The 22,153-nt window shown below is 50.3% G+C and overlaps 1 protein-coding gene across 1 annotated transcript in view; it reads left to right on the forward strand.

Moving 5' to 3' along the window:
* Positions 1-22,153, forward strand: part of CNTNAP2 (contactin associated protein 2) — a 1,693,809-nt gene that overhangs the window by 1,648,984 nt on the left and 22,672 nt on the right. The gene's annotated exons all lie outside the window — the stretch shown is intronic.

Raw genomic sequence — 22,153 nt, forward strand, 5'->3', positions numbered from 1 at the left:
TTCCCGGAGCCACAGAACGACGAAACCCTTTAGGACGTGATAGGGACCTTTGGGGTCCCGCTCGTGAAGTCAGTCCGTCCCACAGATGGGAAACCAGACAGCTCTCGCCTTCCGAGGCCGTCTCCCCCGAACAGCCTGCGGGGCCAAGTCTGGATGCGGACCCTCAGCGAGTGTGGATCTGGTTCCGTGGGCGCGTCACACGCATGAGCTCTGAGTCTGGAGAAAAGCCGTGGTGGTCGGTCAAAATCTGAAATAGCACAAATCTAACTCTTCAGTCCCGCTCTAAGTGGACCTCTTGCCAGACTACACCTGTCCCTGGGCACGGTCCAGGTGGGACGTTCTCTGCATGTAATCTGTTTGGGGGGGGGGGGGCGTTCTTTGTTCTTAAATGGATATTGGAGCTGTACTACATAGACCCTGCCCACGACACTGTACTTGGAAGACTTTCTTTTACGTGTAGCTGCTGGCTGTTCGCGGAATCGCAAGACTGCTGAAAATTAGTGACAGGACTAATAATAGCAACCATTTCTCAAATGTCTGTTGTGTTACTATAATCTGTATTAAGGCCACGACTCCTATTGTCCCAATTAATTCTCACTTCATTCTTAAGAGTTACCACCCGGGCCGTTTTGGCTCAGTGGTTAGAGCGTCAGCCCGCAAACCAGAGAGTCCCGGGTTCAGTTCCTGCTAAAGGCACGCACCTCAGTTGCAGTTTGTCCCTGGCCCCAGTTGGGGTTGTATGAGTGGCAACCAGTTGATGTGTCTCTCTCACATCGATGTGTGTCTCTCTCTCCCTCTCCCTCCTGCTCTATCTGAAGATAAATACAAAAATGTCCTCGGGTGAGGATAGAAAAGAAAGAGTTACCTAATATGATCCCCCACTTTACAGATCAGCACACTGAGGCTTCAGAAAGGTGGAGTTAGTAGCCTGGTGTTATTCACTTTCTGCGTTCAGAACGGGAGTCACACCTGCCTGACTCCTCGGGGTCTTTCTTTACTACTCTGTTGCTGTCACCCCCACATCCCCAGACTGCTGAGAACAGGTACATTTTAGACAAATTGGTGTGGCCTTCCTGTCGTCTCAGTAGTGAAGGGGTAGGGTAACAACAGTTGAGACCAGATGCACTGGAGCCAGAGAGAACCTCAGGACACTGACGACCAATTGCTGACCCCCCAAAATCCGTGCTCTGTATTCGGCCCAGTCTCTAACTTTCCAGTGAAGAGGAGGCGAGTGCCCCCCACCCGTGACCCCCCGAAGAGAGGATCGCTTCTCTTCCAGATGCCTCCAGTTCCACCCAGTGGAGCGAGCAGGAGAGCAGGGACTCCGAGAGCGGAGATTCAGACAGTGCATCTGGCAAGGAAGAGTGTGTGTGTTGCTCATTTCCTTCTCCTTCTCCTGAATCATCTGAGCCCAGAGCTATTTCCGGGAGAACGGCTGGGTCCCCCAGGAACAGGCCTTCCCAGTGGTCCTGAGACTGCTCCACGGAGCTGGTTGGTCATGCTTGCAAGAGCTGCTCACCACCAGGCTTCAAACAGGACAGTGCAAATGTGCAATTTCCATCCTCAGTGAAAAGTCAGAAGTGACAGCCATTCAGCTACTTCCATCACCTTCAAACTGGAAGTCAGTATGTCTCAACTTTTATCAGAGCCCTTAATAGTAGTATCTTCTCATTCTGATTTAACCTGTCAGTATTCTTCCTCATTGCTCCTTGACAAGGCAAGCTGTGCAACTTGAGAGGATTTGGGGAGCAGCCTCCATCATCAATCATTTTTTGTTCCAAAATCTTCGCATAGCCCAACCGGTGTAGCTCAGTGGTTGAGCATCAACCCATGCACCAAGAGGTCGCTGGTTCGATTCCCAGTCAGGACACATGCCCAGGTTGTGGGCCTTATCCCCGGGGGGGGCATGCAGGAGGCGGCCAATCAGTGTTCTCTCTCATTGATGTTTCTCTCTCTCTCTCCCTCTCCATTCCTCTCTCTCTAAAATCTATAGAGAAAACAAAACTTTAAGTCTTCATATGTCCGTGGGCACCTGCACAAGGAGTCCGTCAATGCACTGCTTTTGCAAGTAATCATAGTAATACATTTTTTATTCTGCACGCTCATTGTTTCATCTCGGTTCATTTGGAACCGGTGCTCATTTGGATGGGAACTAAATTCAAGCTCACCGGGACCCTGATTACAGCCCGAGGAAAAGTCTGCACCCAAAACGAAAGCGATGCCAATGTTGCGCAGAGGGGCACTTTTAGAAACAGAAACTATGTCAGGTGAAATGCTCATCCTAAACCTCACCGAGATAAATCTGCTCAGAGGACACCAGACTGAATTTCTCTCCAGTGGAGAAATGACCTTCCAACAAGAGAGTGTTCTCAAAGGTGCAGAGAGGAGCTCCATCTGGAGAAGGCGAGGGTGGGGGAGACCCAGGCTCCCGCCCCACTCACCCTCCTGTCGAAACAGGAACCTGCCCAACTCACTCCCAGCAGGAGAACCCATAGGGGCCCCTGGTTCCCAAGCGCCTCTTCACCCAGCTACCTGCACCTCTATTCCTCCTTCAGACTGCACGACTTCGCCCCCACCCCAAAAGCAGCCAGCCCCTCCTCGCACTCGCTGAGCATTTCATACCTGAACTTCTCAGTCTAGTTTATTGCGATGTATGTCATGCTATTTTATTGATGTTTCTATGTCTAGTCTGCCCATCTTCAGTGCAGGAACGAGGTCCTATTTCTCTGTCTGTCCTTCATCTCTGTCTCTTCTATTTGAGTATTTCCTGGCACGTAGTAGTTGCTTCATCAGTCAGTTGCTTCATCATTTCCCCAGGTGCAGACTCGTCACCTCAGTTGCTCAAAGCATTTGTAGTTGCAATCCATCAATAATTGTGAAGAAACACTGTCAGTCTGGGGAGGTGCTGAAAGTGGAGACAAGGCAATGCCTGCTCCCCCCAAAAATATCATATTACAAAGTAGTTTCCAAAAAGCGTAGACTGGGAAAATGGTGACCGACAGCATTCTGGAGCCGATTCCGAAATAGGTGATACGTGAGGATTTAGAGAATGATGTGCTTTGTATAACCCAAGGTGAGTTCTCCAGAATCAAGCCTTACCAAGCTAACCATGTCATTTTTGTGGGAGCTTAGGGGGAAGGAGATCCTTGAGACTAACTCAGGGAAGAATTCTGATCAGCCTGGAGTTCTTGCTGCTGATTGATTACAATCTAATTATATCCCTCGAGCGCTGTATCTGAGGGGCCTCCCAGGGCAAACGTCACACACTAATGACTTAGTGTTTTTTAATTTCAGCAAAACATTTGACACAATGTGTCATGCTGTATTTTTTCATTTACTCAACAAATATTCATGAAAGGTACATTATGTGCCAAAGCGTTACCCTAGGTGCTTATTCAGTGTTTGTGGCCCAGAATGAGATTACGCGTCTGCTGCCAACAAGGAGAACAAAACCAAGTCAAAAATTGATTGCCCAGAATTCTCTCTGGAACAAAGCAGGAAGTCGATTGAGTCATTCATTTCCGCGCGTCCTGGTCTCTCGGGGTGCACTGATGCTCCCCACTCATTCCGGTCCCTGCTCGGGGCGTCCTTCGACCACCCTATCAACCCTTGCCCACGTGCTTTTTATTTTCTCATGTTGCTTTCTTTCTCGTCATTGCGCCTCTCATTCTTTGCAGTCACCTTGCAGGCGTGTGGATGCATGTAGCCGCCCAGTGCCTGTGTCGGACAGTGGCGTGGAGAAGGGAGGGCATTTCGCAGGACTGGGCCTGCGTTCCTTTCCGTGCAACGTGTTTACCTGTGATCCCTGTGCCCAACCCCGCCAACCACACTTCCAGGCGATGGGAAGTTAGGAGGGAGGTCACCGATACGGTAAATACGAGGATCAGAGTTCGTTACAGTAGCATAGGCGAGGGCACTTCGATCTTGGAAAACCGTAATTAAATGCACGTTACCGTCGTCATTTTAAGTGGCTGTAAATTGGAGCCGACATCAAAAAGCAAAGAAACACAATGAAGGTTAAATACAAGCTCCTGCATTTAGGTTGAAAAAAAAATCAATGACTATGCTTCAAGATGAAGGAGCCGAGGCGGGCAGCTCTGTGCGCGCAGGGAAGACGCGGGAGATCCGACCTCAGAGCCGCCGGGTGGCTGAGCTGTCCCTGGGCAGTTGGTGGTTCTCACCTGGTCAGCGGTTCCATGTCGCGAAGCGGACACTGCCAAAGCAGAGAGCGGCCAGCGGGAGGTCGCTCACTCAGATCAGCAGTGGGGACTGGGGGCACTTGGCCTGAGGAGAGGGGCGTCCGGGAGGCGGCTGACCGCCTTATCTCCGGAGGGGGGTCCCACGGAGACCGAGGGCTGGTGTGTGTCGAGGCCTCGCTTAGACCTGCTGGGTCGTGCGGGGCAGGTCTCCAATCAGGGTGAGGGGTGACCAGAGCCCGCAGCCCGTGACCTGGCGAGGACCAAGCCGGCTGTCACTGCAGTTATTTAAAGAGACGCTAGACAACCATGGGACCGAGAGGGGAGCTGGAAGAGCTCGGCCGACTAGTCTTTCTTGTCCAACTCGAACATGACCCGCCGGGTCTAACCTCAGTGTTCTCGTCCCGTTCCCGCGGATTCTTTTCCTACCTCTTCGGGCATTTGCTGGAACGGCACCTCGCGTATGTGGATTGAGAGCTTCGACTTTGCTGGGCTTGGGGGTGTCTGTTCGTGGTCAGTCCCTGACTGTTCCCACCCCCCGGGGGTCTTCCCTGCTTCTCTGTCACCCTGCCCCGTCTATGGGGTGCAGTTTGACACCTTTCTCCGGAGAGCCCTGTGACCTCTGTTATGGCCCTGGGTTCCCCCACCTTTTACAGTGACCGTGTGCTCCAGCCTTCCCCGGATGGCCGGGGTACAACCCGAACTCGGGCATCCCCTCTCTCTCTTGTCCATCCTCCTTTAGAATTCTGACACTGTTCGACCAGAAATTCGATGTAGCTCCTTTTTCCTTCCAGTTGGAAGATACGGCGGTTTGAGCTAGGTGATCATTTGTGGAGACGGACGCAATGAGCAGATTCCGGATGGATTTTGGAGGTACAGCTGATGCTACGTGCTGACAGATTAGACTCGGGGAACGTGGAAAAGAGAGGCCCGGACCCTCAACCCACGCAAGGGAACAGGCTCAAGGAGATTAAGGGACTTTTGTCTAAATCCACAAAGCTATATTCATGGTAGGGCTGGGACTCCGGAGCAGCGCTCTGTTTCAGGAAAAAAAAAAAAAGGCAGCTCTTCTGTCTCCTGGCATAATTACGAGGTTTGCATAAAGGGGGATAAGTGAGTGTTCGGTCCTCTTAGCTCCTTGGAATTGACGCGATGATGTTTTGAGGCAGGATGGTAGTAGACAGGGGTGCTATCCATCCAACCGGTCAGTCAATTTGTGGTTCCTTTCCACCAGTCCTCTGTTCCTCCGGAATCGATGCGCTGTCTCTGGCAGTCGGTGCTCGTAACCACAAAGGCACTTCAGCTGAATTCCTCTCAGAGGTCGTCCTATTTTCAGAAGCCACGTTTTCCAGCGACGTCATGAATTATGCAGGGATCGCGAGCCCCAGAGCGAGCCCCTCTCCCGCCAGGCCTCTCACCCCGGGGCCGTGCTCTGCGGCTTTATCAGCGGGTCCTAGTGGACGGGCTGTCCTGTAACCTCCCTGTGAGCAGTGAATGCTGCAAATTCATATTATCAGTTACCCCCCCCCCCCAGAGCAGGACTGGCCAGATTCCAAGGGGAGATAAAGTGATTTCGAGAGATTATAACTCAACGTTGCTGAAAGGTGGTCCAGAAACAGTACTGCTAATTGTGACAGCAGATGCTGATAAAGGCCCCTGGGGAAAGCCCGTGTGCCTGCTCTGACACCCCAAGGTCAGCAGGGCAGGGAGGGGGAGAAGTTCAAGTCCTTTAGGTAACTCTCTGCTCCCCTGAGAATGCCCCTGAGTGGTCGGCTCAGGGAATGCTGTGGGTGGGAGATGGGCCAAAATAAGATGCAAGAGAGAAGCCAATGAGGATGTTATTAAAGATGCCACAGATATGCCTGGCGGTGAGGCTCAGTGGACTGAGCATTGTCCCATGGACTGAGAGGTCCCGGTTCGATTCCCGGTCAGGGCACCTGCCCGGGGTTGCGGGCTCCATCCCCAGTGGGGGCGTGCAGGAGGCAGCCGATCGACGTCTCTCTCTCATATCGATGTTTCTGTCTTTCTCCTTTCCTCTTTCTCTAATAAAATAAAATCAATAAAAACATACTTAAAAAAAAAAAAAAAAAGACGCCACAAATATACTTTTATATAGTCATGCGGTCATATTGAGTTATGCCAAACTCTGAATTCTGGAGTGATGTATGCCCCCAGAACCTGGAAATTGAGGCCGGCATGTGCTGCATTGTCTATAAAACACTCCCTTTTGTCTCTGAGGGGATTTTTAAAGAGAAAAAAACCCCTACAGTGATGAAAAACTCTCCTGCGAATCAATATCCTCTGATAAGTTTTTCATCACAAATCCATGTTCTGTAAATGTTCTTACACAAATGGCAGGTCTCTTAGAATTTCAAAAATTATTCTCAAAAGTGTTCCACTGGGATGAGTTATTTGAAGTAATGTTTCATTGGGTGAGTTTTCACGCACACACATATCTGGAAGCAAAAAGGGAGTTTGTACAAGCTTCCCACTTAAATGTTCCAATGTTTTGATTGTGATGGTAGTTACATATTTGGCAAAATTCATCAAAACTGCACATACACTTAAAATGGGTGTTTTTTTGCCCTGGCTGGTTTGGCTCAGACTCTGGACGGAAGGGTTGCAGGTTCAATTCCTGGTCAAGGGCACAGTACTGGGCCCCAGTCGGGGGGCATGCAGGAGGCAGCCAATCGATGTGTCTCTCTCACATTAATGTTTCTTTTCTTGCTCCCTCCCTCCCTCCCTTCTACTCTATCTAAAAAAAAAAAAAAAAAAAAAAAATCAATGGAAAAATATCCTCGGGTGAGGATTAACACCAAAAAAATAAAATCTGTGCATTTGTTGTATACCAATTATATATCAGTAAGCTTAATTCGAAAAGTAAAACCAAAATAATTCAGTTTTATAGTCCATTAATATATTTGATTCTGTCTCTAGCTTCTGGTATTTTATTATGCCAAGGATTTGAGTACAAACAGAATAAGCACAACTATTGTCCAAAGTTTCCTGTATTAAGACGAAACTTTAGCCAGGAAATGAACGTTGAGCCCCAAATTGGTGTTCTTTTGAGATAAAAACACATGCACATGTCAAAATAACCCGCTTATGCAGCACGGAGTTGGCTTGTACAACTTGAACACTCAGATAAGCCCCAGAAATCAAAACTCCCGTCTGCAGGCCTTCGTGGAGCAGGAGTAATCAGGGGGTCTATTGTGTGCTTTGATAAACTGCAAAAATCGAGCTCGAAGCCTGTCAAACAAATAGTAGCCTCCAATATTTTGAAGCAAATCTTAGTTCCAAGTATTTCTTTTCTGTCACATGTTGCTGGTCCCTTTCGATAACAGAGGCAATCTTACGTCCTTCGAACTGCTTCCTTAGAAAATCCGTTGACGTGGCCAAAACCGTCTGGGTCCGTGGGGATTTAGATGCATTCCTGAAACGGCCCAGGCAAATTATCTTGGGGTGGCCCCTGGAGTGCTGGTCCGATCCAGGGTGTGCTGACTGTGAGAACAGAGCCATGCAGACCTTCGGGAGAATGACTGTACCTTCCTCCACCCTCACCCCGGGCTCCCGGGGGTCCCAAAGCCTCGGTTTCACTCAGGACAGGGAAGGTGAGGGGTTTCCTAAGACACCGCCCTTCCTTGGGGCAACTACCCTCTTATCACCCCCTCCAAAGTCAGAAACACACACATCCAAACAAAGCCAAACTTTTTCCTATGTCCTTGGGCTCCAATCCCCCCTCCCACCCCAGAATCACCAGCCCCCTTGCTGGGGAGAAGTGCACGGTCTCCCCTTGGACTTGCCCGCGGACACACATCAGCAAGCTCCCAGCCTGGACTCCGCGGTCCCTGGCCCCAGCCGCCATGCAGGGCTCAGACCACCTGGACGTGGAGGAAGGGGGCGTCTTGACTGACCAAGCAAACAAATCCTCAAAATCGGTCAGACTAAGGGAAGCTGGGCCCTCCATCTCTGTGCTCGCCCAAAGCTGGGAGTCCGGCAAATGTTATCATCCCGAGGGTGGATAGTGAGGACCCTGACTTAGAAGAAAGAAAACCCCGGTTCTTCCCACGCAGCCCAGCTGCTTGCTGAGGACACTCACTGCCCCGAGCCTCCAACGTTCTGTCCATGTCAATAGCATTCAGAGGTTGAATTGCAAATGCATTTCAGTTGGCGGCTTTTTTTCTCTCCCATTCTTAGTGCTAATAGTTTGCCAAGTTAACTTTACGCCCTTAAATGTCTGCAATGGCATACGACCCCGTCCGGCACTCTCCCTGTACTGGGAAGGCTGTTGTCCATCTCTGTTTATCCATCTGCCCCGTTGCTCAAGGGCGCTAAATCCGGGAGGATACGGAATAAGCCTGACATAGTTCCTACAACTGAACTCTGACGACTGCGGCTCAGACACGATGGACCCTTTGTGCTCCCTTGCGCCGTGAATCAGCATAGCTTTATTTGGAGTCAGATTGCATTTTCTCCAGAAACATTTTACATAATTTGAAAACAAAGTAATATGCACCCCTATGATCATAGCAGCACTATTTACAATCGCTAAGATCTGGGAATAGCCCAAGTGGCCATCAGTAGATGAATGGATAAAAATCGCTGGTACACCTACACAATGGAGTACTACGCAGCTGTAAGAAAGAAAGATCTCTTACCCTTTGAGACGACATGGAGGGACCTGGAGAGTATTCTGCTAAATGAAATAAGCCAGTCAGAGAAAGACAAGGATCACATGATTTCACTTAGTTGTGGAATCTAATGAACAAAACAAGCTGACGATCAAAATAGATCCAGAGACATAGAAGCATGGAACAGACTGACAAATCTGGGGGGGGTAGGGGAGGCAGGAAGAGATAAACCAAAGAATTTATGTGCATATATGCAGAACCCATGGACACAGACAGCAATGCGGTGAAGGGGGGAGGAACAGGGAGGAGGGTATCAACGGGCAAAAAAAGGAGGGATATCTGTAATACTTTCAATAATAAAAAAGAAAAGTAATAGACTGTACAATTATAAGTAGAGGGGAGCAGAGTCCAGCAAAGGGCTGTCTGTACCACTAAGGAAAGCCACGCCTTGTGCCACGCCGGTCACAGGAGTAAGCATCTGTTTTTGTTGCTCTAGGGGTTTCTGAGGACCAAGGCTGGGCATCGGTAACCCTGGCTCAGCCATTGATAAGCCATGTGTGACCAACTAGTTACTTAACAGAACTAAGCCTCGGTTTCTGCATCTATGAATTGGAACTATTAATACCAACCCCTCTCATTTCATCTCGAAGGGATAGTCATGCGTATATGCGGCTACGTGCACACACAGCGTGTAACGACATTGGCATTTTGTCAGTATTCACAAACATTTTTTTTAAATGTTTCCATTTAAAACGTGCGCTTTTTCCCATTTCCACTTTCTTGTAAAATCAGTCCAAAAAGATAGACGTTGGGAAGAATTGTGTCACATAAAAATTATCACCCGCACGCAGAGGGACCAGGCTTTCTTCAGCCCGCGAACGTACAGATAGTAACTGTCACTGCAAGTCCCCTCAACAAAATGAGTCACACACACTGAGCACCGTGGCTCCCTGCTGCCGATGATTATGACCCAGGAGGTGACCACTCAGACGACAGCGCCCCCTGGAGAAAACACCCGTGTTCACTGCCTACTAAACAGGCAGTGCCCTTTATTAGATTAATTTTCCAGACATTTATCGGCATTTCTTCCTACATACCAAACCATGGCAGGTAGAGAAGAAAGTTTTAGGAGTATGTTCCTGGTCAGATGACCGCCTTTGGTCCGTCCCCTCTGCCATCCTTCCCTGTCAGACCCCGTCAGTCAGGATGGCTGCTATTCTCTCTCCGCTGACGGCACACTTTCTGGGTCTTCTCCAGTCTGTCTCACTCAAATTGACCTGACTCACACACACCTCGGATTAAATTTCCCCATGCTCGTAAATTGTATGTGTCTCACCACATTTAAAAAAAAAGGGGGGGTTTTCAGCCTGGCCCCTATGGCTCAGTGATTGAGTGTTGACCCATGCACCAAGAGGTCGCCGGTTCGATTCCTGGTCAGGGCTCATGCCCCGATCCCCCGTGGGAGACATGCAGGTGGCAGCTCTCTCATCGATGTTTCTATCTCTCTCTCCCTCTCCTTTCCTTTCTCTCTAAAAATCAATTAAGAAAATAAAAACAATTTTTAAGGGTTTTCAGAGATGCCCCCATCTGACCAAATCCAATGCAAACTGATGGGAAACCCCGGGCCCTGCACACCCACCCCAGGACGGTTCCCAGCTTTGTACAGCACCCCTTGGGGGCCCTGTGCAGGTCCTACACGTGCCGTTGGTTTCCTTGTTGTGGGACCTGCCGGCCCTCCCTCTCCCTCCTTCCCTTTACAAACGTTACCCTAGGTCAGCGACCCGTGTCACATGCTGCCTTGGCTAATGCTTCGTCGTGATGGTGAGATCCCTTCTGGGGGTTGCCCAGCCCGGGGCCTTTAGAACGTATTCGGAAATATTCCTGATTTTAACTAACCGTCTGTGTCACGTGTGGGAGTGTGAGGAGACATATGTATAGGGAACCGAAACGGTTGCTTTATGGTTGGTCCATGGATGTAGGTAGGAAGTGCGCACGTATTCGGACAAGCAGGAGGCTGTGCACATAGGACACACACGCCTCGTTCACTCACGACCTGTGGGGCCCAGGTTCCGGGCGCTCTACCATGTGAGGGAGACACGTGCCTTCTTGTGGAAGAAGCTTCCAGTCTAGCAGGAGAAACCTGTGGTTTCATGAATGTATACGCTCTGTTACTCTTGCTACTCCGGGGAGACCAACAGGGTGCGCCTGGCTCCGCCTGGAGGTGGTTCAAGGTGGTTGGACCACTGGAGGGTGTGCGTGGACCAGCAGACCTGGGGCTGGAAAGACAGGCAGGTGTCAGAGCATGGAGGATGTCGTTTGTCACCTGAGGAGCACGTTCTTTCCAGTAGAGGCAGCCGCGGAAGGGGAGGGAGGGGACTCCTCCGAGCTTTGGAAACTTTCCTCGGAGGGCAAGGTGGGGGTGAAACGGGAAGAAACATGCAAGCGGCAGGCGGCCAGGAGGCTCCCGGGAGAACTGGCATGGCCAGAGGCAGGCGTCAGAGGAAACGGGACAAAGGGGCATATTGGTGACCTTGGAGATTGAATGCATGAGTGGAGGCTGCCCCCTCCGCCACCAGGAGCCCACCAGTGTCTCGTCCACTTACTGGGGTGTCCAGGCTGCACCTTGAGAAACCACAACTAAGGGCTGCATACCTTCGTTTACGTTTCTGGGAATAGAACCGGCCTCCCTTATCATATACGTCCAGCCGTCAGCTTGTGGGCGTTCTTTCAATGATCAGGGATGCGTTAGAGAATTGGGGTACAAGAAGGGTTAAGATACGTAGCTTCTCCAGGCACCTGCTTCCTCTGTAAGATGAAAAGGAAGATAATAATAGCACCTATTGCTCAGCGGGGCTACAAGAATTAAAGAAGGGAACGCGTGTGAATAGCTCAGCGCAAGGCATCAATACATGCCTGAGGTGTCAGCTACTATCGTTCAGATGGTTTTCCCGTGTCCGACTATTGGTGCAAAAGGAGAAAAATATGAGGCCCCCTCAGCTCTTCTGCAATTCTCCCTACGGTTGCAACAGGGGCAAAGCCTCCCTTCTTAAATGCAAATAAGGATACCACAATTAAGGTGCATTTTCTATGCTGCAGTTGAAGGAAGTGTTCTGTCTTTTCATAGGGAGATCTGGAAGTTCCCATCGTCTCCGCAGGGTGATTTGTATGTGCCGTCCATTCTTTGTGTGTGTGCCATTCGCCTGGGGCGGACCGTGGTCAGAATGCGGACATCGAAGGCATGGGCGGTTACACTGCTGGACGGATGAGAGGCTGCCGGTTCCCTCGGAGGGAAGGTTGTCTTTCCTTCTGGAAGGCCCTACAGAACACATTCACTAGGGCCATGTCGAGGTCTTCAACCCGCAGGGTGTTTTTTGGTGTCTCGCGTTGTCTTTTGCTGTGTGGATTTTACCCAGGTCCCTCCGTCTAGACTGCCTGCAGAGGAGATGCCTCTCGCTGCCTGGGGCGGATCGGAGATCATCCGCATTGTCGGTTCTATGCGTTTAGTTCAGGACACTCAGGTGCACACCTGAGTCCTGATGCCGTTAGAGGGGTCATCACTCTAAAGGATTTGGAGTTTGCTCCGTAGTTGAGAACTCTTCTCCAGATGTGAAAAATGCAGTGAAGTTTCTTAGCAGAAGAAAGCTTTAGAAAGGGTGACCTATAATCCCTAGCTTCCAGGAGAATGGTTCAGACTCCTTCAAAGTGGTGGGAAGTACTGGAGCTGAGGCACTGAGAGATGGAGACCTCCCACTTCCTGGGAAGCTTAGGGGGGGACGAAACTACAGGGTGAACCAAATACCAGGTCTCTGCTCTGAAATGAACACATGGATCCCAGGCCTCGCCTTGGCCAAGGTCATGCTCTCCAGCTCACCTTAAACATTCCAGGGAAGGTAGGGAGGGGGAGAAGGAGGAGGAGAAGGAACTCAGAGGCCACCAAGCATTTGGGAGGTGAAAAGGAATGCCCAGCATTGCCACAACCACCAGAGGGCAGGAGAGAGCACATCCCTCCCCCAGTGCCCCAAGAACCCAACCAATGGAAGAAACTGCTTCTCCAAGCCCTGTTTAGAGAACAGCCCCCACCAGCAGCCACCACAGAAAGCGCGCCCCCTGGAGGTGAGAAGTGGAGCTCCCAACAGAACCGGCGGAATACCCACAAACCCCTATAATTATTGGATCAACTTCTTTATAAAATTCCTCAAGTCTGAAGAAATAAACACTTTCATGATAGTGAGTCAGTACAAGCGTCTAGGCTCTGTGTGCACAAGACGTGGCGGAGCAGGAGCCCCAAATTTACAGGAGTGACTCCCAAGAACACCAGAATGATCCCTGTCACTGTTCCAATATTTGTATTAGTTTGTAAAGGGCTTGCGAGTTTATTAACTAAGCTCAGATGCGCACGAAGAGGCATTGCTTTGACTCTCCGTAGCAGGCCTCCTCTTGCTCGAGACACGCACAGGTTCCTGGTTTGGGCTGGAGAGAGACTTCAGCTTGCCCGTAACGTTAACTATCTCATTTTAAACGTGTTTCTTTAAGGCAAACTCAGTTTCTTTGGGGTGAATGCTTCATCTGTCCCCCTTGCCTGCCTCCTTTCTGGGGTGCACGCTGACTGGGGTTTCACAGTTTTCGGCATCAGGCTTGGTCCCTAGGGCTCTGTCGCCAGGTCCCACAGACCAGGCGGTTTGAACAACAGGTCTCAGGGCCTGGAGGCGCACAGTCTGAAATCCAGGCGTTGAGGTTGGGTTCCTGGGGCACTGGGGGAAGGATGTGCTCTCTCCTGCCCTCTGGTGGCTGTGGCAATGCTGGGCCTGCCTCGGCTCCCCTCTGCCTCCGCCTTCTGGTGGCCTCCTCCCCATGTGCGTCTCTCTTCTCCTCCTCTTATATGGACACCAGTCATTGGATTAGCCGCGCCCCCCCCCCATCAAGTATTGCCTTGTCTTAAGTTGATCACATGTGCAGGGACCCGACTTCCAAAAAAGGTCCCATTCACAGGTACCAGGGGTTAGAACGTCAGCATAGCCTTTGGGCGCAGCGGTTCTTAACCTGTGGGTTGCGACCCCCTTGGGGGTCAAATGACCTTTTCACAGGGGTCGCCTAAGACCACTCAGTTCCGATGGTCTTAGGAACCGAGACACTGCTCCTCTATCCGTCTCCGGGCGGGTCCACCCACGTGCAGATACAACACGAGGAGCTGTGTTGAAGGGTCCGGCATTAGGAAGGTGGAGAACCACTGCCCTAGGGGAACCTGACTCAACCCGCAGCAGGTGCCACCATTGCCCTCCAGTCTTCAAGTGTCCAGTCCAGGCCTCCGTCTACCCACCTGTCCCTCCAGCGTCCGGGCTGTCAGGCTGCAGGGCCGCAGAGCTGCCTCACCCCGCCCACCAGGGGCACCCTCGTGCGCACACGCCACACTGAACGCAGGGCTGCTGACAGGAAGCTTGAAAATCACCCCGTCTGCACCTGGGCAAGCAGGTGCACCCTCGCTCCCGCCCCTGCTTTCAACCTTTAAGGCGAAGCCGGGACACACATGCAGGGGTTTCCTCCAGGCCTTTGCAGTTTCTGTTCCTTGTGCCTCGAATGCTCTTCCCCTGAGTACGTGGCTTTCCTGAACGTGGTTTGGGACTCACATAATCTCAGCAGTGGCCCTCCCTGACTGTCCTGTCTGAAACAGGATCTCCTCCTCTCACTATCTTCTTGGCGAAACATCAGTTCGGAGCAGCCGGCTTCCCGTAAGGAAAGGTGTGATGTTTTGCTAGTTGATAAGCTGGATTTTGAGCTCACCCTGAAGAAGGAGCCCTTCCGTCTTGCACCTATTCATTTGTTCACTCATTCGCACAACAAATAGTATCGCTGCCCGGCATATTGTCAGACTATACAATATTATATGAGATGAAATTATAGTCCTTGAAGGTCTCTCTTTCAGTTCTCAATTCCTACCGCCTAGCATGCAGTACTTACTCGATAAATCCTTGAGTGAATGGACGAAGTTTCCGTGAGAACGCTGATCTGTGTAAGACTTTCGCATCAATCTTGCCGTAAAATGAAAAGCATATTTTTTTCCGTGGAGTTTTGCCCAGAACCAAACATTGAGAAGAAGTACAGACAGCAGGTAGCATCATGACTGAAGACATGTCACCTTCTGAAGAAGAGGGTCTTTTATGTGAACATTGTTCCCACGTTTTACAATGCTGGTGGAGAGCAAGATGACGTTCAGAAGGAGAGGACATCGAGGGGTTTGTGATTTCTAGTTGCTCTTGCAGAAAGGGGGCCAGGTTGTCCAGGACAGCAGCACGGCTGTTACCCCACCTCTCCAAGACAGAGACAAAGGAAGGTGCATTCAGTCCCTTATTCAAAAAGGAAAAAGCCGGGGCTACGTGGCAGCTGTCTCCATTGCAAAAGAAAATGTTCCTCGTCAAGCCCCAAGCCATCAAGAGAAGTCCTCCATGGATCCTGCAGGGGGCGACACATCCATGAGGCTCAGTAGCCACAGTTCCTGGGCCCCCAGTCATTTAGACACCCATGAACATGTTTCCATTTCTTTTAAAACCAGAAAGAAAAAAAAATGTACTTTTAGGTGGAAGAAAATGTATTAATACATTAACATCTTCATCTTCATAGCAACACGGTCTGAAAATATCATGTCTGTTATGGAGAAAAGAGGGCCCTCAAAGGCAAAACTGGGGTCTGCGAAAGTCAGGACAGGGGCTCCTGTTGGGTCTCCTGGGCTGAAGAAAGCCTTCTAGACAGATATTCAGTGAGAAACCCCAAAACGTGCTCATGGCAGGAGAGGTAAATCCTCAGTTTTCCAGAAAAATTTCTTTTCCGGGCAGATCGATTTCCCCACGATGCCTAGATTCTAAAACACATTTTAGAAAAGAGGTGGATGCCGTTGCCCCAGAAAGGACTTGAAGCTCCTCCCATATCCTCTGAACTGGGCGCACAGCAAGAGAAAGTGGCCAGGCCGGTTCTGGAAAAGGCCTCTTGGCCCAGGGCTGCAGCCGCGGTAATTGGCACCTTCTGCAGGAGAGACAGGCGTGGGCACGCACAGGCAGCTAGGAGCGGAGACAGTGGCAGGACTAGAGGCTGTGCCCAGCCGGGAAGGGAAGCATGCAGTCGGCACAGTCGGAGCTGAAAATGAAGGTCCCCGCACAATATTGCCCAGAGTCCCAATCCACCCGAATCCCGCAAGCCAGGGTAGTAAACGTTGGCAGTGCCTTCGACTCTGTCACGTGATGTGGCTTCAGGCTTGGTGGCTGACTGCTGTACACACCCAGCTGCGTTCTTGCCACCTTGTCTCAAAGGCTCTGTGCTGAATTGAACACCTGTCTGGGCTCATTCTGACCACTAGGGGGCAGTCTCAGAAACCACCCCTGAGGTTAGCTTCTAGACTCCATCCTTTCCTTGACTCGACCACGTCTCACTCTGAACTCCTAACTCACTTATAATGAAAATCTGGGAGTCCTGTTTGGGCTGGAGTATTTGGGGGAGACAGGGAGGAGGGTGCCTGCTGTTATTAGCTGTGACCTATCTAAGTTGATAGTGAAAGGTGATTGCAGGGGGTGGGGGGATATTTTCAATTATAGAAATTAGGTATTGGTTTCTGCTCAACTGTTCTAGTTAAATCCAGGTTGTCATTTCAGCCTCGCAAAGTCTCTTTGGCTCATGACTCTGTCATTTCACATATAAACGCCCCTTTCTACGAAATGCCATATGACACATCGGTCAATGTGCCACAGACATTCTTATTCAAATTAGTAAAGTAATAAAATGTCAGCCTGGCCCTGTCTGGTTTGGCTCAGCGGGTTGAGCATCAGCCTGTAGACCAAAGAGTCGCGGGTTCGATTCCAGCCAAGGGCACATACCTGGGTTTCAGTTCATCTCCAGCCCTACTCGGGGTCGTGCGGGAGGCAAGCAGTCAATGTGTCTCTCTCACATCAATGTTTCTCTCTATATATATGAAGATACATGGAAAAATATCCTCAGGTGAGGATTAAAAATAATAATAATAAAATGAAATGAAATATCAGCCTGGAATCATACCACTAAAATTCTCCCCTGAAGCCAATTTTCACCCTTCGATTGAATTCCACACACAATCAGCCCTTTGCAGACTACCTTTAACAGATTGCTCTTACTATCGGGAGCCCACACATACTCGTCTGGACCATGAGAGCGTCACAAGAGACTTAGTAAAATGCCTCTGTCCGTTCCCCCAGCCTAGTGGGCTGTTCCCCCATCCTGGAAATAATGAGTTGGCTTCTCTGCCCGCCGGCCTGCCCGTCCACATCTGGACTCCACTCCGGGTAGCGTCAGGCGGGGATAACTGTAATGTTCGAGTCATGCTACAATCTGCTCCAGTGTCTGGTTCCACCTCAAAGCACTTACTCTTTGTCTTCTGAGCATCATTTCGTATGTCAGGGCCCCAAGAACTGAATCCTTTCTTATGTTCACAACGTCACAGAGAGAGCACATCGAGGGGACCCCCAGCACACCTGGCAGGTCTCATCATGCTGGGAAAACGATTTCTCTCCATCCCAGCCTCAGCCGCTCATGTCCTGATGTTTTAGTGTTTACCTCTCATGCGATCTGAGTCCTCAAAGCATTTTTTTTTCCTCTTGGGTAAGACAGCATTAGAGGCCCCTGGGGTAGGAAGTACAGTACAATCAAGAACAAAGGAAGGAAACCCCTTTTTATTTTACGGAATCATTCAAGTTGACATTATCTGGAAATGCAGACGTGTGTTAACACGCTTTTCCTAGCCTGCCCTGCACTGTGCTGTCCTTGACATGCGTGAGGTCAGCCCCCTCTGCGCCTGTCCCCGGGGCCCAGGTCCCCTGCTACCCAGGGAGCTAGCTGCAGATAACCAGGGGCAGGTCTTGGCTGGAATAGTCTTCCATGGTTTGGAGAGGAATTAAGGGAAAAACTTGAAAACTTAGACTCACTCTCCTTATAGTATTGACAACAATTTAATAAGACTTTCCAAAACCCCCCAAAAAAGAAATAAATAAGTCACCCCCGTAAATTTAATTTTAAGAAGTTTTGGCAGAAGCAGGGCACACAGAGAAAGAAATTATTCTTCTGTACCCCATTTCAGTTGGGTCATTTTATACATAGGATTTGGTCACTTTCTACTGCTGTTGCTTCAAGTTCAAATGCAGGCGTTGAATAAAACGCATTAAGAAGCAGATCTGTTCATTTCAAATTCGTGGGAGACCCCACCACACATTAGTGCCCTGTTCTCCACCAGCAGAGACCTGGGACACGTCGCTCGTATTCACCAAGACTCTGAGAGGCAAACCCAGACGTGCATTTCTAACCGTGTAAATCCCAGTGCCCCGCTCCGCAGGGTGACTGACAGCTAAGTCCATTTTTCTGAAAGGTCTTATTACTTTCAGAGCCTGATATTCTTAGCCCTGAAAAGTCACGCTGAGCCGCAGGGCACCTGAGGCTGCAGGAAAGGGGCACCGGGCACTCGGCCGTACAACTGACAACTGGGAGCGTTCAGGAAAAGGGGAAGAATGTATCTCCAGATGTGTATTTCTGCGTGATGCCAAATGCATTCTGGAAGCACCCAAGGGGTCATAGCTTCCCCTTTGTGTTTTAGCACAACTGTATTACATTAACCAGCAACCATAAGTCTGCAGTCTTCAGACTAGATTTTAGGGACGAGAATGACAATTTCAGCCTTTGTGTGTAACCCTCCAAAGTTCAGGGCCTGTGATACGTTTATGCAAAGAAAAGCGTGATCCTTTGTTGTTGCAAAATAGTGAGGTGGACTAGAGTCACGTGAAGACATTTCTTTTTATTGCTGTTTCTGAAAAACACCCAATTTTGTTTTATCACTCCTTAGACAAAGCTTCCCAATGTGGGGGTGGGGTGGGGGATCCTGTTTCTCCCTGCACTCGCCTCTTTGTTATTGAGTTCGCGAATGTCATGGTAAAGAACTATTTAAATGACGCCTGCATATTTCAGTCCTGCCTTCCTCCCTGAGAGAGAAAAGCACAGAATGATACAGTGAGATTTTGTTAGCGCCTTTCTTTCAGGGGTTAATAACATGGAGCACATGAGATACACATCAGCTATGGATGTGGATTTAATTCTAGTCGTGTATCTTTTCAAAGGCAGCCGGTCAGGAAAATGTCACTGATCAAAAAATGTAGCCCGGAACAGCCGGAGCTGACCTTGAATGCGGACTCCAGCATGTCAGTGCCCTGCCTAACGTTTACCGTACGATCATGTTAGAACTGAGGAGCGAGGTGCATTGGGGTTTTATTTTGCTTTTTGAGATTAATGCTTGGCTTTTTTGTTGCTGTGGTTTTGGGGGGAGTGTTATGATTATTTCCCGTTTGTTTATTCTGGGAATAATAAATTCTGGTACCCATTCAGGCTCCATCTGATTATGGCCAAATGGGAACATTGTAGCCACCTCATTACCCACATCAGCTCCTCCCTCGGGTGAGACCTGGGTGCTCAACCCCGACCCCAGGAGACCCAATTTAGGACAGTGGCCAGCCCAGCAGCACCCTGGCCTTGTTTTCAAACGTACCTCAGTTCAGTCTGATTTGACAAGAACTATTTAAAGTTTCAGCCAGGCAGTGATGTCGAACATCCGCCTGCTCGCTCCCTTGGGTTCACCCAGCCTCTTCTCGGGTCTGAGCCCGTGGGGCTCACTCCGCGGGGCCGGGCAGCACTGACAGGTGAGTGCCTTGACGGCCACGGTCAACGCCGAGTGCCTTTTCGAGAGGTGGGTTTCCAGGTGACAGCTCCTGGAAATACACACACGGCCTGTCAGATCTGAATCTGCTACCTCCCTTCCCCTTTCGAGGCCTTGTGCCACACCATGTGACACAGGAGGCTGGCAGACTGGGCCCACAGTGAGCTCTGCTGGACCTGAACCCCCATGGTGGTCGGTCCCGACCCACACGACGGACCTCTGACCGACGGGGGCATAGGGGCTCTGTCACAGCCGAGCACGCGGTCCCTGGAGCCTCGCTTCGTGCCGGGCGCTGTGGTAGGCGCGTCAAGAAACGCAGAGATAAGTGACATCCGGGCTCTGCTCTCAAAGTCACTGTGACTCTGCCAGGGCACAGTTCAGGTCCCAGCCCAGATGGAGAGGGAGGGACCACACCTGGTCCAGGTAGAGCCAGGAGCCCTGGGAGCCCCCTTTTCGAAGCACTGGAGACCCCCATGTTCTAACCTGGTAGATAATCGCGGGGTTCAGTGTGGAGGGAGGAGGGAAGAAGGAATTCCATGTCTCTGGAACAGAGGTGGAAAATCAAGTCCTTCCCTAGCATTGCTCCCCAAAAAAAGAGTGATCTGAGGACCAGGGGCACAATTTCCACCATTTCTGGTCACCTCCTTTACTTACTTACTATTTTTCTTTAAATGGACTCACCATTTTTACTTAAGTAAATATATGTCCAAAGGAAACCTTGATGTTAAGAGGGAACTTGGGATTGCAACCATAAAATGAGAGGCAGGTATGACATGCTATAACAATAAGGTAAAAAAAAAAAGGTTTTATGGAACTCTTATGAAATTCAGTACTTTTGCCCGCTGACGCATCCAGGTCTGAGGTCTGCTCTGTCTTGGTCAGAGAGTAGTAAGCTTTGGGGGGGTGAAGAAGTCCAGCCCCGCGCCGAGCCTCTGAAAGGCTGAAAGAGAACGAAGAAGGAAATAACGTCCTCGCTCTGCGGTGGATGGTATTTAACATCCAGTCTGCGAATTACCTAAAAGCATCCCCCGTGTCCCCACTGGGACACTTTCTTCCCAAGTGTACAAGGAAGAGACTGGGGGTGGGAGAGGGGTTGGGGGAGGGGGGTTTGGGGCCCGTGGGACCAGCAGTCTCTGCAGAGCAGAGGTGAGCCTGCTGGGATGGGGACCAGGGTCTGCCACCCCCTACTGTTCCCACAAAGTCTCAAAAGGATGACCCTCCAGCCCCTACCACAGTAGATCCTTACCCAGAGTCTTCTATCATCGACATTCCAAGTCGCACTAACGTTCTAGGATCTTTTGGCCTCTTTTTCACAAAAAGTAAAAAAACAAAAATAAATTAAGTTTATAGTTTATAATATCACCTCCCCCCAAAAAAGAATTTTGACAAAAAACTATGAAAAATGGAAAACATCCCAAAAGTCAGCTGACGAACAGATATCATGGGATGTACAAGAACATACGATGAATTCAAACGGTCTCCAAGGAAAGAGGGGCCTCTTTGGGGGAGTCCACACCGGAGCGTGAGCCCGTCCCCGAGGAGCTGCTCATACATGTCCCCGGCCTGGGGCCCCGTTCTGGGGGGCAGCGGAGTGGGGCGCTGGCTTCATTCCCCCGCGTCCCTGGTTCAGGGGCCCTGTCTCTCTCCGCGTCGCCTGCCTCCTGCCTGTCCCCTGCTGTCCGGCCGCTGAAGGAGAACAAGTGGCCGGCAGGCTAAGCTCCGCGAATGTAACCGCTGCGTGCTCCTGAGCACTGTCGGGGGCCTTCCCCCGTAAGGTCTCCCCAGGAATCACGTCAGGATTCTGCGTGGCTGTTTCCTGTACCGCACATCCCTCTGACCCTCAGACGTCCAAGCGCTAATGACCGCGTGAGAACTTAATTTCAGTCGTGACTGTACGGCCTCTTTGAAAACTGCATTGTTGAAAGCGCTTGGCCCAGACAGCTCCACGCAGAAAGCGATTTCTTACAGGAAACGTATTTTAATATTTGATTTCAGTATGAGGCCAGCCCAATCAATTAGTGTAATTGACTTGTAATAAGCTCGGGTGCACGGAAGCGCTAGTCTCGGCATCGTTGGTTAGATGCTCGTAAGAAGTTTGGTTCTTTATTGAGAACTGCGACAGGAGTTCGCCGAGGGAACATGGTCTCCGAGCAGCCTCTACAAGCCGTGACATTCCTTTTTTTCTTTGTACGTGCTCCTAGTGGGAACCGAACCCAGGACTCTCTGGTCCACGGGCTGACACTCCAACCACTGAGCCAAACCGACCAGGGCATATAAGCCTCACTATGCCCTTTCTATAAAGAATCCCTGACTGCAAATGCCAAAAGTCCACATAAAAATAAAAACAGTAGAGTCCATTTTTCAGACAGAAATTAAGAATAACACAAAGCATTCTCTGGTTTTACATGAAACATAAACATTTATTCATTGGCAAAGCCTTCCCGTCTCTGAGCCTCGGTTTCCCCACCGTGCAGTGGGGATGACCCTGTCTAGCCTGGAGGGTTGGTAGGAGACTTAGTGAAATAATGCACGAAAGTGCTCACGGCAGCACCTCACGCGTGTGCCAACTGTGGTTTGTAAGAAGCTCTAAACATCCTCAGCACCACGCGGCCCAG

This window comes from Molossus molossus, unplaced genomic scaffold, assembly GCF_014108415.1.
Source record: "Molossus molossus isolate mMolMol1 unplaced genomic scaffold, mMolMol1.p scaffold_m16_p_7, whole genome shotgun sequence".
Lineage (NCBI taxonomy): Eukaryota > Metazoa > Chordata > Mammalia > Chiroptera > Molossidae > Molossus > Molossus molossus.